The sequence below is a fragment of the Herpailurus yagouaroundi genome, unplaced genomic scaffold (genome assembly GCF_014898765.1).
Source record: "Herpailurus yagouaroundi ecotype Mexico unplaced genomic scaffold, PumYag 29, whole genome shotgun sequence".
Lineage (NCBI taxonomy): Eukaryota > Metazoa > Chordata > Mammalia > Carnivora > Felidae > Herpailurus > Herpailurus yagouaroundi.
In genome coordinates, this window is record NW_024412377.1 from 5,883,802 (window position 1) to 5,898,410 (window position 14,609).

Consider the following 14,609-nt stretch of genomic DNA (forward strand, 5'->3'; position numbering starts at 1 on the left):
TTGACCCGAAGTCGGACGCTTAACTGACTGAGCCACCCAGGCGCCTCCAGGACTATTTTAGAAAAGAACAAGGCAGAAGTGTGTGGAGTTTGATTTTATGTTTGTAACAATTTTGAAAAGAAAAAAAGTCACATAGATTTGTAGTGGCAGGAAATATTGTTCTGAATGGAGACATTAGAAACCCAAGTGGTGGTTAGTTTTATGAAGAGATTTAATTTGGAGTTTTTATTCATTATAGTTTTTTGAGCTATTTGGACTTGCAATTGTCAGCACAGGTAACATTTTTATTAACATCAATATGGCTACTTAATGTATGCATCCAGGTCAAGGTTATGCTGATATAGCCCCGACATTTCCAGGGCTTCATATCACAGAAGTATACTTCTCAATCCCAGAACATATTCCCTGTGGGTTGGCAAGCGGTCTTGGCCCTCATCACGGAAATCCCACTATGCAGACCATGTGACCCTGTCAGCCTGGTGGCAGAAGGAGAAAGCAGAGACTGGGATCAAGACGGACTCTTTGCTACGTAGCCAGGAAGAAGTGAGGAAGCACGACCCTCCTGCTCAACTTTCATTGGCCAGTGCTCCTTCCAAGACCCTACCCAACGCAAGGAGGCCTGAGAATTATAAATGTCCTTGAAATAACCTCCACCTTTAAAGACATCGCTATGTCAGATACATAGATATTGTCTCTGAGACTACAACAGATGGCATAAAAATGTTTCCTAGGAGGGGTGCCTGGGTGGCTCAGTCGGTTAAGCATCTGACTTCAGCTCAGGTCACGATCTTATGGTTTATGGGTTCGAGCCCCACATAGGGCTCTGTACTGACAGCTCGGAGCCTGGAGCCTGCTTCGGATTCTGTGTCTCTCTCTCTCTGCCCCTCCCCTGCTAGTGCTCTGTCTCTCTCAGAAATAAATAAAAACATTAAAAAATTCCTTAAAAATGTTTCCCAGGAGCACCTCTGAGAGCTGGCCTTTGCTGCTTATGGCTATGCAAGTGTTTCAGGTTCTATGTCCTGTTTACCTATTTCAGTGAGGATATCTCCATCTCATGTATGACTCCTCATGGCTACAAAACAGCTGCCACCTCTCTTGGGATCACATTCTTATGCTATGACATTAAAAGGTAGGATGAAAAGATATTTACTTACAATTCCCTACCTGCATATTAATAGAGGTTAGGTTCAACTGTATGCATCTAAAAACTAAATTTCATACTGGCTTAATACACAGGAAAGAATTTATCAGGTTGTTGGGAGCAGGGATGTTCTTACAGTTGTATGATTCTACCAGAGTCTAAGATTTCTTCCATTATTATGCTCTGTTAGCCCTAAGGGGTTGCCCTCGATTGCACAGTCCATATGCTGGTTACTTGAGTAGTTACGTTGCCTTTCATACAAGCAGGGAGAAGAAAAGAGACTGATAAGAAAGAACCTGGTCTGTATGTGCTGTCTTTTGAGGGAGATTCCCAGGAGTTTCAACCATCTTCTTTGTTTATTTAGCATTTTCCAGAACCCTGTGATATCATCCTATCTAGCTGGAAATACATTTATAGAACTACATACTACCATAATGTTTGTGCAAGCTGCTTAAAAGTATTATTTCTATTTCCAATTGTCAAACATCAACCTGGCCTTTAACTAGACAATTGTTGTGATATTTAGTGAAGCTGATTTCAGAATTGTACCTCTGTGTTTCTGTAGGACTTATTTTTTTTAATTTTTTTTTAATGTTTATTTTTAAGAGAGAGAGAGAGAGAGACAGAGGGCAAGCAGGGGAGGGGCAGAAAGAGAGGGAGACACAGAATCCGAACCAGGCTCCAGGCTCTAACCTGTCAGCACGGAGCACGATGTGGGGCTCGAACTCACAAACCACGAGATCATGACCTGAACCGAAGTCGGTTGCTCAACCGACTGAGCCACCCGGGCGCCGAATGTTCCTGCAGGACTTCCAATACTAACACTTACCAACAAGTACAGCTTTCAAAATAGAAATTCTCAAGATTTTCTGTCTTTACTCAACAGAAGACCATGGGGGAGGGGAAGGGGGAAAAAAGTTACAGAGAGAGAGGGAGGCAAACCATAAGAGACTCTTAAGGACCAAGAACAAACTGAGGGTTGATGGGGAGTGGGGGAGAGGGGAAAGTGGGTGATGGGCACTGAGGAGGGCACTTGTTGGGATGAGCACTGGGTGTTGTATGGAAACCAATTTGACAATAATTACATTTAAAAAATTCTCAAGATTTTATTTTTTTATTTTTTATTTTTTTTAATTTTTTTTTCAACGTTTTTATTTATTTTTGGGACAGAGAGAGACAGAGCATGAACGGGGGAGGGGCAGAGAGAGAGGGAGACACAGAATCGGAAACAGGCTCCAGGCTCCGAGCCATCAGCCCAGAGCCTGACGCGGGGCTCAAACTCACGGACTGCGAGATCGTGACCTGGCTGAAGTCGGACGCTTAACCGACTGCGCCACCCAGGCGCCCCAAAAATTCTCAAGATTTTAAATGATGAAGAATATACAAATTAACTTAGTTTTGTTTGTTTGTTTATTTTTTTGTTTTTGTTTGTTTGTGTTTTTTTTGGCCAACAAAGGTCTATCTATATCTAAAGCTCTGCCAGATGCTGCAAACAGAAGAAAATCTTAATGCCACGTAGAGTGATTTCACTGAAGGTCACATTATGTCCTTTGTGTATCGAGTCCTACATGCTGCTCTCAGTATCATATTAAATGGTAATAATGAGATACTAGCTCATAATGTACTCAATAATAACAGTAGTCTTCACAGAAGATGAAGTGGGTTAAATAAATGGCTCTGGTAATGTTTAAAGAAATCCTATATATAGCCAAAGCAGTTAAGTCTGGAAACTTCTGATAATCAAATCGCAGTCATATCAACCAAACGTTTACTGAGTATTCTGAAGACAGCATCCATATACAGATAACAAACGCCAACGGTATAAAAGCTCCAGCTCATTGACTTCATGTCTCCAGTAACCTCTATTTTTTTTTTTTTTTAAGCTTCCAATGTCAAGGGAGTTGGAATCAGCCTTCCAAGATATGTCGAAGATACTTGCTTTTCTCCTGGACTTTTCACCTGATTCCACTGAGGAGCAAAGGAGGTAGAGAAATGAAACCCTGACAGATGTCTGACGTTATGTGCGCACTCATTTTTAAAAATTTGAGCCGAATTACACCTAGTGATTGATTGGCCCAGGGGTCCTGGATCATAATGATTTTCCAGCCATGCATTTCTAACAGGATCAAGACAATTTTTTTTCATGTTTGCTTTCAGAACAAAATGACACATAACAGAGAATGACTTAACCTATGGAGTGAAAGTGTCCCCATTAGGTTTTATTTTCAATCATGAAAAAAAAAATTGAAATTTAATGTAGCTCACTCACCCCAGATGTTTCTTTTCCAGCGGTTTGCACTGAATAGAATTTAGACACTTTAGAGGGCAGTTGAATGTGAGGATGCTCATGAGCTCGACTTGAAAAACTAATGATATATTTTTTTAAGTTTACTTAGTTATTTTGAGAGAAAGGGTGAGTGGGGGGAGGGGCAGGGAGAGGGAGAAAGAAAGAGAGAACCTCACGCAGGCTCCACGCTGTCAGTGCAGAGCCCGATGAGGGGCTCGATCTCACCAACCCGCGAGATCATGACCTGAGCCAAAATCAAGAGTCGGACGCTTAAGGGACTGAGCCGCCCAGGCACCCCGAGAAACTAATGATTATCAGTTGGAGTAAGAGACGCTTATCAGCAGACTTCAGTGGCTGATACCCACGGGACTGGGCTCCATGAGCACAGGAGGATGCTGCAAGCAGAAAGCCGTCATTCTGAAAGTCCCACAAAAGCAGCAGTGGGCCGCTGACCGCCATCGGTAGCTGCTCATCGGTTGTTCTCCATCGGTAGCTACGCTGTTGGTCGTCTGTGCCGTGGACGTCCCAGACAGGACCACCGCATGCTAATTAATTGTAGTATCCCCCAAGTGGGACAAAGAGAACTCATCTGTCTCCTCGTAATGACGTGGCTCAGAAGCACTAATGGGACAGAAGTTTGGGGCCATCACTGCCCGGCCCCCGTGGACTGAACGCAGGAAGGAGTGTCTCGCACAGCATGCATATGCCAGAGTAGGGACCCTCAGCTCAGGTCTCTCTGAGAGCGCGTGTTATTGGGCATGGCCGTGTGTCAAGGCCACACAGCCGTGATGTAGATGGTGAAAATAACCGGGGCCCCAGACTGGCATAGTCACAGCCAACTTACTATGAATCATGAGAAAATGCAAATGATAAAGTCCTGCAATTGAACTTTATAGATAATAAAACTTTATGCATCAAAAGACTGTCATTTTTTTTTTTTAATTTCAGAGAGAGAGAGAACACAAGCAGGGGAGGGGCAGAGAGAGGGAGAGACAGAGAGAGAGAGAGAGAGAGAGAGAGAGAAGAGAGAGCAGGCCCAGCACAGAGCGTGAGGTGGGGCTCAGTCCCATCACGTTGGGATCATGACCTGAGCAGAAATCAAGAATCCAGAGCTCAACTGACTGAGCCACCCAGGCCCCTGCCCCGCAAAAAGCTGTTTTAATTAAAAAATATGTCTATTTTGGGCACCTGGGTGGCTCATGTGGTTTGGCAACTGACTTTCGCTCAGGCCGTGATCTCACGGTTCATGGGTTCAAGCCCTGCGTCCCGCTCTGTGCTGACAGCTCGGAGCCCGGAGCCCGCTTCGGATTCTGTGTCTCCTCCTCTCTCTGCCCCTCCCCCGCTCATGCTCTGTCTCTCTCTGTCTCTCAAAAATAAATAAACATTAAAAAACTTTAATAAAATGTGGCTATTTTACATTGAAGCCAGTTAAGGGACAGAAAAAGAGAATGAGCAAAGATTCTTAGTGTTGCCAGGGACTGGGTGTCCCTTGGATTCCTTCAATGGAAGAAGAAGGTTAGGATAGGCGGTGGGGGGTTAGCGGTGGTGGTGATCCTAAGAACATAGGAGGAACCAGGAAACCTTGATGTCATGCCCAGACCCTTCAGAAAGCCTCCACAACGGTGCACCAACAGCTTCCCCGCGACACTGGCCAGTTGTGCAGACAGAACGCAGAGCACTGAGGAACGTGGTTCGTGTATCAACGCGGCCTCAGTCCCTTCTTACAATCCAGCAGGGACTCCCTTCTACCTGGAACAGAAGACACAGGACCTGTGTGATCTCAGAATCCTCTTCATGCCCTGGGCATGCACACTTTCTCCACCTGGCCACCCCACCACCTTCCAGCGAAGTTCCCTGAGCTGGAAACATCCTCCCGAGTCAGCCCGAGGCCCCACCCTCGGTTCCCGGTTCGCGGATCTCCTCCTCCGGGATCCTGGCTACTCTGCGAAGCCCTCCTTTCCCTGCGTTGTCACCATCCACGGTCCATGCCTAGCACACCTCTCGTCTTAGAGTCTAGAGTCTCGTCCTAGAGTTACCAGTAAGATTTTTCTTTTCCGTGAACCCGACCCTGTGTAATCGGACAGTGCGGGCACAACGTGAAGGAAAACACCAAACAAAACAAAGACGAGAGCCGCCGGGGAAGGAGCAGGACAGCGGGCGGGTGTCATGCTGTCGGTGATACAGCAGGACGGCAGGACTCTGCAGAAGGATGTGCCTTTAGCTGATGGGAGGGAATGAGGCTCGTTCGGGGCTTCACAGCTGCGTCTGGTGAGTGGCATCTGGGTAGATCGCTAAAGTGCAAAGCATAAAGTGAACGATGTTATCAGAAGTAATAGTTCTGCAGTAATTAAGAGGGAAAGGTCGTAACAGCCTTTCCGTCCCACGAAGCCTAGATTTAATAAAAACCTGCGTGCGCACAGTAACCGTCAGGCTTTACGGTTATGCATTTACAGCCACTGAAAACATTATGGAGTAATTTCCCACAGAAAACAACTTTGTTTCTGTGGGCCTGAAATGCTCTTCAAACCCCTTTCAAGCCACTGTTTTTATCATTTTATCTGTGTAACTTTTTCTTCCGCCGTCACTTCACATTTACGGAATCGTTTCAAGATTAGTGCAGGGAACTTCTGTAAACTCTACTCAGCAGCAGGAATTGTTTCCTTTGCCCCATTTGCTTTCCCTCTCTCTTATCGTCTCTCTCGCATATATACACACATACATCTAGGTTTTTTGGAACCCTTTGGGAGTGATGTGGGGACATTCTATATTCCCGTCTTGAACACCTCTGCTCGTCCTGATTCCCGGCCTGGCAGAGTCATCCAGACCTGATTCCTGAAGGGCCCTGGCCATGCACAGTACCCCCTGGCTGGACCCCCTGGTCCTTCCATGGACCTTTGTCACAGTCCGTGAGAGTACTAATCAATGCCCGAGATGATCAGCAGTCCAGACAGCCTCCTCCCTCCCTCCTCATGTGGTAGGGACCCACCTTCTGCTTCACAGCCAAGACATGCCCCAGAGAGCACAGTGCGACTCCCTCTCTGCCACATGATTCAGAGGCAAGGGAGTCTCGAAGTGCCCAAGAAACAGACTCAACCCCAGCTCAATGGGCTTTTTCTTTTTAATGTTTATTTATTTATTTTTTTGACAGAGAGAGAGAGAGCGAGCATGAGCAAGGGAGGGGCAGAGGAAGAGGGAGACACAGAATCCGAAGCAGGTTCCAGGCTCTGAGCTGTCAGCACAGAGTCCCATGCGGGGCTCGAATCAACAAACCATGAGATCATGACCTGAGTCGAAGTGGGCACTTAACCAACTGAGTCACCCAGGTGTCCCTCAATGGACTTGTATTTTACGTCCCCTGGTGAAATCAATTATTCCCTTTGGACTTAAGACCTCTAGACCAGCAGAACCTCAAATGATAGCAAATGAGGCAGATAAGCCAACAGGGACTTCAGAGTAAGGAGCACCTGTTTCTATATAAGGTAGAACAACAAATGTCAGGATGTGCGGGTGCATGATGGCAATGAAACGCTCAGAGCACTGGACCCAAGAGAAAGGCACAGCTCTGAGTCGCAAAAGCCCCATGTCAAGCGGTGATTAAAATTAGTGGCTGCCCTTTCTAGACAGAGGGATCAATACTAATGAGTGTAAGACTTGCCTTCCAGGGGGGAAACAAATTCAGCGGACGGCTTCCAGACGACTATGCGGAACTGCGAAGGGCCCACATGTGGGGTCGGCTGCATTCGTTGTCATGCTTACACCCCGGAGGCCATCTTTAGAGCCGCACGTGAACAAAGTCAATCTGGAAACCCAGTGAATAGACCACAGGGAAGTTTAAAAGATTAGAGTTCTGTCGTTTCTAATTTTTAATCCCTCCGTTCACTTTCCATTTTCAGTAGAAACCTGTGTGTTTCTACTTACCAGGCAGGGTGGCCAAAAATGATCAAAAGTTCAGTAACAACGGTACTTTCTGAATTAAAAATGAGTAGAGCTTTATTGTCTTACAAAGACAAAGTATCGGGGAGCGTAGTAGCGTGAACCGGTAGGCCTGAGAAAGAGGTGTGGAAATGTATGTGATGTAGGCCATACACCCAGGGGTCTTGAGAATTGCTACTTTTTTCATTGAATTTTTATGTATATAATTGTAGATTTGCATATGGTTGACAGAAGCAATACATAAATATCCCGGGAAGCCTTGGCTTAGTTCCTCCCACTGGAGGAAACTGTCACAACCAAGATACTAAAAAAAATAATTTTTTAAGGTTTATTTATTTTTGAGAGAGAGACAGAGTGTGAATGGGGGAAAGGAAGGGAGAGACAGCGACATAGAGTCTGAAGCTGGCTCCAAGCCTGACGCAGGACCCGAACTCACGGACTGTGAGATCGTGACCTGAGCCAACGTTGGACGCTTAACCGACTGAGCCACCCAGGAGCCCCATCAACACTGATATAAATCACTGTTCTTATTTGGATCTCCTCAATTTTATATGTACTCGTGTGTGTGTGTGCGTGTTCATTTTATTTCTATACAATTTAATCACGTGTGTAATTTGTACTTCATTCTGAACGGTTCCATCATCCTGAGGACCTCTCGGGTTGTCCTTAGCAACCCCCGCTCTGCCATCCCTCACCTGTGGCAATCACTGATCTATTTCCTGCTTCTAGAAGTTTGCCAGTTCAAAAATTGAACCTTGAGGGCAGCATGTTAAGTGAAATAAGCCAGTCAGAGAAAGACAAATACTGTCTGATTCCACTTCTGTGAGGTCTCTGCAGTAGTCAGGTTCACAGAAACAGAAAACAAAATGGTGGTTGGCAGAAGCTGAGGCAGGGGAAATTCACAGCCGTTGTTTAATGGGTATAAAATTTCAGTTTTGCAAGATGAAAACGTTCTGGAGGCTGGGTGCACGATAGCTTGAGTGTCCTCAACATTACACTTAGAAATGGTTAACATGGTAAGTTTATGTTATGTGGATTTTTTTTTTTACCATGATTTAAAAAAAAAAATAAAGAAGAAAATGCTCAGTTAGCATACTTGTGTGGGTCTATTCCTGTGTTGTCTATGCAGCTCCGTTGACCTACGGGTCTTCCCCCCCGACCAGGGACATACTGGTGATCACTATCTATGCAATAAGTTTTCAAATCATGGAGATTGATTCATCCCACTTTATTCTTTGTTGAGATGGTTTCAAGTATTCCATCGTTTGAAATTGGGAAAAATAGAGACACAGGTCTTTACTTTTTATAGTCACACGACAGCCACACTGTTTTCCTTCGATTGCTCTGTGTGCATTAGCAGAACCTCACGTGCATGAGACATTCAGGAAATACCGTGTACATTTTTCTCAGGCTTCACATCCTCTGCGGGGAGCACGTCGTACTCACTGAGCTGTCCCGGTGGGGAGGACCCTCAATGTTTGCTTTCTGTGGAAGGCAACGGTCGCCGCAGAGGCGAAGCTATGTGTTTGACCTCTGTCTCCACGCAACGGCCAGTTGACAAGTTAGGCTTGACTATTTCCAAGTGATCTCTCCCGTCTTAGGGCAAACATAACAGCTCTACTCACAATGGCCAAGATACGGAAGCCACTGAAGTGTCTCAAATGGTGGATGGGTCAAGACAATGTGGAATGTAGGTAATGAGATACTAGTCAGCCTCAAAAACGAAGAAAATCCTGCCATTTGTGACAACGTGGACAGACCCGGAGGTCTGGCACAACGTGCTGAGTGAGGTAAGCCAGACTAAAAAAGAAATTCTGCAAGGTGTCACTCGTATGTGGAATCTAAGGCAAAGTCTAACACATAGAAACAGAGACTATAAAAGTGGTCGCTAGAAGGTGTGGCTGGGGGAATTAGGGAGAGGTTGGCAAAAGAGCATATGTATTTTCGTTTTCAGATGCATAAGATCAGAAAATCTAAGGCAAAACTTGGGGCCTGTCGTTGATGCCGCTGTATTATATAACCGAAATTTCCTAAAGAACGTAAATGTTCTCACGCACTGCACGGTAAATATGCGAGGTGACGAGGGTGTCAATGAACTTGGGCGGGATTCTTGCACGATGTATACGTATATATAATCATCATGTGTGCACTTTAAATATCTTGCAATTTTATTTGGCAATTATGCCACAATAAAGTCGAAAAGAGAAACCCAGAAATGGGAATTACACCAGAGGGCAATTGTAAATTAGTCCCTATGCTGGTGGAGGGGTGAGGCTTTCTATTTTCTTTTAATGTTTGTTTATTTATTTATTTTTATTTGGAGTGAGAGAGAGAGAGAGAGAGAGAGAGAGAGAGACAGATCAACAGACAAAGGGCAAGTGGGGGAAGGGCAGAGAGCGAGGGAGACATAGAATACAAAACAGGCTCCAGGCTCTGAGCTGTCAACACAGAGCCCGACGCGGGGCTCAAACTCACAAATCATGAGATCATGACCTGAGCCAAAGTTGGACACTGGGCCAAATGAGCCACCCAGGTGCCCCTAGGCTTTCTATTTTGTAAAAGTTACATTTAGGGGCACCTGGGTGACTTAGTTGGTTAAGTGTCTGACCTTTGATTTTGGTTCAGGTCATGATCTCACGGTTCATGAGATCCAGCCCCCGTGTCCGGCTCTGACCTGACAGTGTGGAGCCTGCTTGGGATTCTCTCTGTCCCTTCCCTGCTCGCTCGCTCTCAAAATAAATAAATAAACGTTAAAAAAAATAAATAACAGTTACATTCAGACATAGGCGTGAAAATTGCCTGGGTGGGGACACGAGTAAGTTACTTTTAAAGTAACCTTATTCTCTGACTGAAGCCATCCCCTCGCTGCTTCCTGAAACTTGGAGGGTAGGTGACCCCATCTCCATTTTAGGAATTCCTTGCCCTCCAGGATTTTCACCCTGTTTTTTTTTTTTTTTTGTTTTTTTTTTTTTGTTTGTTTTTTTTTCCCTCCAAAGTAAATAAATAAAAGCTAACACTTACCTTGGGTTTTCATATCAGTGTCCTGTCTTCTTTCCACCTGGGTCCCGCCCAGCGGCTGATACGGAAAGATGGCCAACAAATCCAACGACTGAGTGAACAGGAACCGAACAAATCCAAGATGAGAAACAGGAAAAAAAGATAAGGGTTCAGAATATATGTTTTCTGAGATCTCAGACTTTTCAGAAAAGAGAGCAGAGCAGTAATCTGTGCTGATTGGTAAAAGCAGTCCTCAGTTTTCACTGAAACCTTGGAGCGACCACAACCTTACCCATACTCACTGTCCTCATCAAAAAACGCAAACAGCTTATTGTTTGGTCTAAGGGAAATACAGATCTATATCTTTATACGGAAAGTATGAAAAGCTTACTCTTATATTGCTACTATTAATTGAAATGTTCCTAGGCTTGAGACTGAGACCACTAGCGTCTCTTTCGTGAGTAAAATATACACTTATTTCATTAGTAACGGAGCATATTTTATGTTCTAGGCACTGTTTCCGGCCCTAGATGTAGAGCAGTAACCAAACAGATAACAATCCCTGCCAGCAAGACACTTGCCTTGCCAGGTTATGTGCAGGAGTTAAAACCAAAGAGAGCTATAAACATGAAATACCTTGTATTGGGGGTGGTAGCTATAAAGAGGAAAATGAAATTGGGAAGGGGATAGGATTGCGTGTGTTTGGGTAGGAGGATAACACCCAAAGAACAGGCCAGGAAGGTACGACTTGAGAAGTCGGCACTGGAGCAAAGACTTGAAGGAGGAAAAGGAATGGTGTGTAGGCATCAGGAGGAAGATTCTTCCAGAGGCAGGGAGCGGCCAGGGCCAGGACCATGAATTGGAAGTGCATCCAGCTCAGTGAAGCGACGTCACTGAGGGCTCCAAGGTGAAGTGGTCCTCAGATGCCATTGTCAGGCCTCATTTTATTCAGATCGAGGTGGAGACCATTGGTGGGTCTTAGTTTGGGGGAATAGACCACAGGGAGGAGGAACCGAAGAAGAGACACCAATCAGCCCAAAAAGGTGTGTCAAGAATCCAGTGACAGATGCTGGTGGCTTGGGCCAGGATGGAAGCAGTGGAGACAGTGGTAGGTGGTCAGTTTCTCAATCCCTTTGGAAGCTAGGGTTGGCAGGAGTGGATAACACTTTGGGTGCTACCGCTGAGAAAAATCTGAGTGTTTGGGATGACACCAAGTGTTCAGGATGCTCAAGCCCCTGGAAGAGTGTCATTCACAGGTATGGGAGGGCTAGAGCGAGGCAGGTTTTCTGAGGAAGACCGAGACTTCCATTTTGAACGTTTTATGCCTCAGCCATCCAGGAGAGGAGCCAAGCAAGCAGGGTAGACTTGCAAATCTGGGGCTAAGGGGAGAGATTCCAGTTGGATATATGACCTTGGGAATCCTCAGAACATGCTGTAGGTGATACAGACTGTATTTTCCATGACTTTATTACAAGGCTGCCATGAATGATGACATAGGCCTCCGTAAAGAGAGGGTAGCAAGTTAGAAAGATATATGACATGTGTGGGAGATATATTACATCTTCCCGGATCGCCTTGACTCCAACTCAGAATTTGATTCCGTACCATGTTACATCCACACAATTCACTTTATGAGCCTTGGCGACGGAAATACATTTCTTTGAGGCGGATGCCGTGTGTGAAAGGCGAAGTGTACTTCTGTATCATTTGGGCCAGAATATACTCCCCAGTAAGACTTAAAAGTCCCAGACTTCTGCTTCCACGTTTCCAAACTTCTCCGCCAAACTGCCCCTTTCCTTCCATCCATGGGGATACACGTGGATAGGAGGAAAAGACAAGGAAGGGTCAGTTGGATAACTTGCCCACCACTTCCGGATGAAGACCAAACACGGAACTGCACAACCATCCATCAAGCACCACGTTTCCTGTGAGAGGAGTGGAGGTAAGTCAATAAACGTGGGATGGACCTTCTCTCTCCTTTCCCATTCTCTCCCCTGTAACACCTCTTTCATCTGCTCAGTGAGTCCTAAAGTCACTCGGCAGATCATCCAAGGTCTTGAGCTGAAATTCGTGTCAGATAAGGTAGTGCTAGCTGTGGTAACAGGTAGTCCCCACACTTCAGCCATTGAATGATAAATAGTCTTTGAAGTTGGAGGTGGGAGTTTATGGATGCAGGCTGATTGAGGCTCTGAGTCTTAATTATGTGGTTTCTAAGGTCCCACTGGACACTGTCATCCAACTAGGGGTTGGGAAAGAGAACACAGAGAGAACAGGCTGCTTTCAAACATCTCAGCCTGGACAGGATATATTCCCTTGATGAGAACTTTTGACATAGTTCTTCCAACAGCAGAGAGCATCCAAAGGTGGGGGGTAAGGAATGCTGAAGACACGGGGGGTAAAAGGACAGAACCCACTAGTGTACTGAGATGAAGAAGGTGGACAGGAGGTGAGCCAGCCAGGCCGCCATCTTGTCTGGGCGTTCTTATTCCAGGCATAGGATTTGTAAACTGTCATTCATTCCTTCACTGTGATCCCATTCGCAAGGAAGTAGAGTATGCTTCCTGCATTTGAGGGTTTGGAGAAAGTACAGGGCAAGCGTCACAACTCAATGAAATAAATGTTGGCGTGGGGGTGGCTGGAAGATTTGGCTGTGAAGCTGACTTTTCCACAGGACTTCCAAGTCTGTTTTCTGACTGCAAAGCATACTCAGAAGAAAAAGAGAGGTACAAATAAGAACGTGTTCTTTCTTCTATCTGTATAACTGGAAAATTGTTCCTATATTATCAAATTAGATTCCATTCCCCAAGCGACTAAGGGTTGGTCACAAGCAGACATTGAGGGCAACATTGAGCCTGGAAATGATTTTGAAAAGGCAACCAGAAGGTGCATGTGGATGAAATTTTGGTGAGTAAAAGTAGTTGTTTCTTTTAGATTTTTATATTTGTTTTCCTTGGATTTTCCATTTCCAATTAGCTTTATTGCATTTTATGGAATTATTAAATATTGTCTGATTCTTCTGATGTCCCAGCTTTCTTCCTTCTGGACCATACAGCCTTTTGTTTGTTTGTTTTTTAACGTGTATTTATTTTTGAGAGAGAGACAGAGACAGAGACAGATAATGCAAGAGGGGGAGGGGCAGAGAGAAAGGGAGACAGGATCAGAAGGAGGCTCCAGGCTCTAAGCTGTCAGCACAGAGCCCGATGCAGGGCTCGAACTCACGAGCCATGAGATCATGACCCGAGCCGAAGTCAGGTGCTCAACAGACTGAGCCACCCAGGTGCCCCTGGACCATACAGTCTTTTAAAGAGAATGAAGTGGGATATCTTCATGTTTTCTTATTACTACAATCCATGGGAAATTTGTTGTATGCAGAAATTGTTTTATAGATATGATGAATTTTGCTGTTTTGGTAGGGTTTTTTTCTGTCTATTTAGAAAAAGGAGAGCTACTTTTATTTGATTTTAAAACCAATTTAATGAGGCAGAGAGGTTGCCTTTAAACCAGCATTGGAAATACCTAAAGTTCGTGATAAACAGGCGAACTTCTCACCCCAAACCTTTAGAATCAAATTATCAGGGCTTAGAGTCCCAGCATCTATAGTTTAAAAGAATGTTTTCACCAGGTTTCCAGGAATTTCAAGCACACAGTGAAGTTGAAAACTACTCGAAACCCATGGGAATGACTGCAATTTTTAAAGTTCAGGGCACGTTTTCAGGAAATCTGAGAAGCAAGTGTGTTATCTTTGCTAGCGTAAGGAACTTCATATGGCACTCATAAGTAGTAGGATTCACCACACGAGAACCTGCACCAGGATGTTACCAAGAGCTTAGTTCATTATTGTCCCAAGAGCCAAGATGTCTTTTAGCAGTTGAATGAATAAGCTAGTTTATCTGTACAAGGGGATGTTATCCAGCACCAAAGAGAAATAAGCCAGTAAGCCACGAGGAACATGGAGGGAATGCATATCACTAACTCAAAGAAGCCAGTATGAAAAGGCTACATATCACATGATTCCAGCTATATGGCATTCTGGAAAAGGCAAAACCACGGAGACAGTAAAAATGCCAGTGGTTTGCCAGAGGTTGGGGGTGGGGACTAGGGATGAATAGTCATACCCAAGAGGATTCTGAGGCCAGTGAAGCTACTCCATCTGCTATCATAATAATGGGGACATGCCATTATACATTTGTCCAAACCCATGGAATGTACGAGAGTAGATTCTAATAAACCATGGACTCTGGGTGATTATGA